The sequence below is a fragment of the Pelodiscus sinensis genome, chromosome 22, assembly GCF_052426305.1.
Source record: "Pelodiscus sinensis isolate ZL-2025 chromosome 22, ASM5242630v1, whole genome shotgun sequence".
NCBI classification, from domain to species: Eukaryota; Metazoa; Chordata; order Testudines; family Trionychidae; genus Pelodiscus; species Pelodiscus sinensis.
In genome coordinates this window covers 7,071,068-7,075,812 of record NC_143073.1, presented here as the reverse complement: position 1 = coordinate 7,075,812, position 4,745 = coordinate 7,071,068, and positions in this window count along the sequence as shown.

The window sequence follows — 4,745 nt, the reverse complement described above, 5'->3', positions numbered from 1 at the left end:
AAGTTTGGACACGGGGGGGGGGGGGGTTGACACCCATGGTGAAAGCTCCTAAATACCCTTAACTCTGCCCCTGGCTGGGGTGGGTTCCCTTTAGTTTGGACATGGGGGGGGAAGGGGGGGTTGACACCCATGGTGAAAGCTCCTAAATACCCTTAACTCTGCCCCTGGCTGGGGCCTGCCTGTGACACAAACGCGAGGGGGGCAGGGAGAGACCCCGCCCCGAATACAAGGGGGGGGATATGGTGGGGAAGAGTCCAAAGCCCCCCCCCGCAGGAAGTGAGGCCCTGGGAGGGGGGGGCAGGCGCGAGGCCGCAAGGCCTTGTGGGGCCGGAGGGGGCGGGGTCAAGGGGCCGAGCCGGGTGCGCGCGCTGCGGGCCGGGCCTAAGACACTACGCGAAGGGACGCGCCCGCCGAGGCCCCTGCCGATGACGTCACGGGCTCGGGAGGGAGGGGCTGAGCCCAAGGCCAGATGAAGGCGAGGCCTAGCCGTGGCCCCGCCCCTCCCCGAGGCTGATCTCGCGAGAACTCTGGGAGTGGGAGGGGGGGGCGGAGGAACTCCAAATCTCGCGGGGAGTCCTGGACCACTGGCCAGTGGGGGAGCTGAGCTGGGACCTTCCTACAGGAAAGCCTGTGGGGAGGGGCTGGCTCCGGTGGGGGGGACCCCCATTGTCTGGGGGAGGGGCGGTGTTCCATGGGGGGCACCCCATTGGCTGGTGGAGGGGAAGGGGGGTTACCATTGGTTGGGTGGGGGAGGGGCGGTGCTCCATGGCAGGCACCCCATTGGCTGGTGGGGGAAAGGGCGGTTACCATTGGTTGGGTGGGGGAGGGGCGGTGTTCCATGGGGGGCACCCCATTGGCTGGTGGGGGAAAGGGGGGTTACCATTGGTTGGGTGGGGGAGGGGCGGTGTTCCATGGGGGGCACCCCATTGGCTGGTGGGGAGGAAGGGGGGTTACCATTGGTTGGGTGGGGGAGGGGTGGTGTTCCATGGGGGGCACCCCATTGGCTGGTGGGGGAAAGGGGGGTTACCATTGGTTGGGTGGGGGAGGGGCGGTGTTCCATGGGGGCACCCCATTGGCTGGTGGAGGGGAAGGGGGGTTACCATTGGTTGGGTGGGGGAGGGGCGGTGTTCCATGGGGGCACCCCATTGGCTGGTGGAGGGGAAGGGGGGTTACCATTGGTTGGATGGGGGAGGGGCGGTGGTCCATGGGGGCACCCCATTGGCTGGTGGGGGAAAGGGGTTACCATTGGTTGGGTGGGGGAGGGGCGGTGTTCCATGGAGGGCACCCCATTGGCTGGTGGGGGGAAGGGCGGTTACCATTGGTTGGGTGGGGGAAGGGCTGTGCTTCATGGGTGGCACCCCATTGGCTGGTGGGGGGATTACCATTGATTGAGTGGGGGAGGGGCGGTGCTCCATGGGGTTCCCCAGGGGCAGGGTCTGTGTGGCCCTCCCACAAGGGGTTGTATGTGGGGGGAAGGGCTGGGCTCTGAATAAGTCAGAGGGTGCTGGGTTTCCCCCATGGGGTAGGGAGTGGAGGAGGAATTTCCCCAAGGGGTGAGTGGGGTTCTCCAGAGTGCTTAGGGGCAAAGATGGAAAATGGGGTTCTCTGGGAGATGGGTGTGATGAAATGAAATCACAGTAGACCCCCAGGGTTGTCCCCCTGGTGTTCTGATCATGCCATTGACACCTGCCTTCCTACTCTCTGGAATGCTCCACCACCCTGTCCTACTGGGCCAGATCCTCTGGTCTCACGCAACCAAGGCACAGACTTGGGGCTACTGCCCTCCTGCAGAGCAGCACTGACGCTGAACCAGTTCAGCTCCAAGAGGGTTCAGCTATAAGGGCTGTGTACCCAGGTACCCTAAAAGGGACCAAATCCCCAAATAAATCCATCTTGTGTAAAAGTTTTGCTCAGGGGAAGTTCATACGGTCTGTCCTCCTTTTTCTATGAAAGAGATATGCACCGTGGTTGCTCCCCCCAGGTAACAATTATTAACACTGGGCTTGTTATTAAACAAAGGATTTTATTAAGTATAAAAAATAGGATTTAGTGTTTGCAAGTGAAAACAGATCAAAGCAAGTTACCAAATTAAAATGAACAGGAAACGCTTAGCTAGTTCTAATCCACTAAGAAACTTGTTAACTTGCAAATTCTTACCCTAAATAGCTGCTCTTATGTCAGGTAAAAACTTCAAATCATAGTTGATTTTTACTCTGACTTGGGTCTACTGCTTCTTCAAAGTTCTTTTGTATCCTCTTAGGTGGGCCAGGCAGTAAAGCCAGATGAAGACAAAAGGTTGAAGGCTTCCCATTGCTTAAATAGATTTTCTCCCAGAGTGGGAATCCTTTGTTTTGCTTCTCCCTTCCCCATGGAAAAATAGCTGGTTCAAAATGGATTCCAGTAGCAGGTGGCATGGTCACATGACTTGCTAGGGCCAACCGTGCTTTGGGCTTATCCGACAAACAACTATTCATGGGTCATTGATTTGATCGTGGAGTCATGAAGTTTCCTGGGCACCAAGTAATAGCCCTCATTAACACATTTAGAAATATAAAGAGATTCACACTTCATATTTCTAACTTCACGATACATGCACAAAAATAGGACACACACACATTCAGCAGATTGCAACATTAACATTGATAGGTTACATGAGGTATTCTGTCTAAAGCATCTTCGAGTGATGCATATTCATATTTACAAGCCAGTTCTCATACACCATGGCTGTGTCTACACTGGCACCCTTTTCCGTAAAAGGGATGCTAATGAGACACTTCGGAATTGCAAATTCCATGGGGGATTTAAATATCCGCCGCGGCATTTGCATGAACATGGCTGCCGCTTTTTTCCGGCTCAGGGTTTTGCCGGAGAAAAGCGCCAGTCTAGATGGGATCTTGCGGAAAATAAGCCCTTTTCCGGAAGATCCCTTATTCCCACTTTCAAGTAGGAAAACCCCAGCCGGAAAAAAGCGGCAGCCATGTTCAAGCAAATGCCGCGAGGGATATTTAAATCCCCCGCGGAATTTGCAATTCCGAAGTGTCTCATTAGCATCCCTTTTACGGAAAAGGGTGCCAGTGTAGACACAGCCCATGTATCGCAGTGGGAAAGACAGGATAAGATTTCCCTATGGGGTGTTGATAGGCAGGGGCTGGAGCCCCAGGGTCATAGGGTGGGCCATGGGGTTCCCATGAGGTGGGAGGGCAGGGGGTGGAGTTTGTCTGCTTTGTAGAGGGAATGCCATTTGTATTGCTGACACATGTGCTGTTCCCTTAGAATGACGCCCCTTGGCACCGGAGCTGGCAGAATTGTAACCGTTGTCTGGAGGGTCTCCTAATACCAGCCTGTCTCTCGTTCCGCCCTTAGTGCTGCTCAGTTTCTTGTTGCCCTGCAGTGTTTTAAGTGAGATAGCTGTGCGGGGAAAAGGTACTGGCCTGACAGTTCAGTCATCTGAGAGACTCTGAAGAGTTTCAGCACAGCTGATCTCCCCAGGACCCATGCAGCTCCTTTCTGCCTTGAAGGGAGTCCAGTCTGCATAGCCCATGGATCCTCAGCAGGGGATTCATGCCACTGACCCCTCCATCCACAGGAATTCCACAAACTCAGCTGGCTGTGGAATACGGACACTAGAGCTGCTAGGACAGTGGTGGGCAACCTGCGGGCTGCCTGCAGCCTATTGGGGTTCTGTGTGCGGTCTGCAAGACATTTTGTTTACCATTGCCCCCATGCAAGGTTACTAGATTCCGCTGGTTTCTGTCCGCATATATTTTTTCCTACCAGTATTACTAACATGACACGCTCATAAAGAAAAAGCACGTGAGGAGTGTGCTGATCGCACACAACACTGACTGTGAGAATTGGGTGCTCCCTCTGCATCCACTCAAAGCACGGCTAAGGTTTAATTGGCATGGCCCATAAATTCTAGGTACGCAAGAACAGTTAGAAAAACTCCCCTATATTAGGAAACCGTCTTGGTTATGACAATCTCAATCATGTGGCCCACTGAAACGAAGGAAGGCCACTCATGCGCGTCACTCCCTAGGACCTAAATGGCAGCTGCTGACTCCTTTTACACAATCCCACCAAACAGCCATTAGATAATACATTTTGGTCACTATTATGTAGTATGATCAAGGCACACAGCTCTGTGTGAAGCAGAGAGAAAGATCATGGAATGTATCCCCTCCCCCATGATAACAGATACCAGAGCCTGTTACCAGGCCCTTATGTCACCACATCTTCCTGTGTAACAATACTGCTGTGTTGGCTAGGTTTTTTTTTAATGTATGTGCCACAATTCACTTGTGGAACTCACTGCCACATGACGTTGAGTCCTGGGATTTGTTTGGATTCAATTAAGATGACCACAAGAACCAGCCACTCTGCCTCAACGCCTCATTCTTTTTGGGCTTACTTTGCAAAATGCTTTGAGGTGTCCCGCAGCTGTTGGTGAGGGACAGTTGATGGTATTTCTACCACCTTTCTCTAATCTGTCTAGCATTGGCCCCTGGCCTAGCCAAGACAACCTGTGACTGGCTTTTAGGATTCTTTAGGGATGACAGCCCCTTAATGTGGTTGCCTTTTCGCTGTCTGCCATGTACCCCAAAGGCGGTGCTGAGGATCTGGGAGCTTTGTCCATCGGTTCACCACAGCGAGGACTTGAAACTTACTGGAGGGGCAGCAGCCCCTGTTCTGCTGGGCTCAGCTTGTCCTCCTGAGCTGCCAGGGGCTCGTTGCTCGTCCCGTGG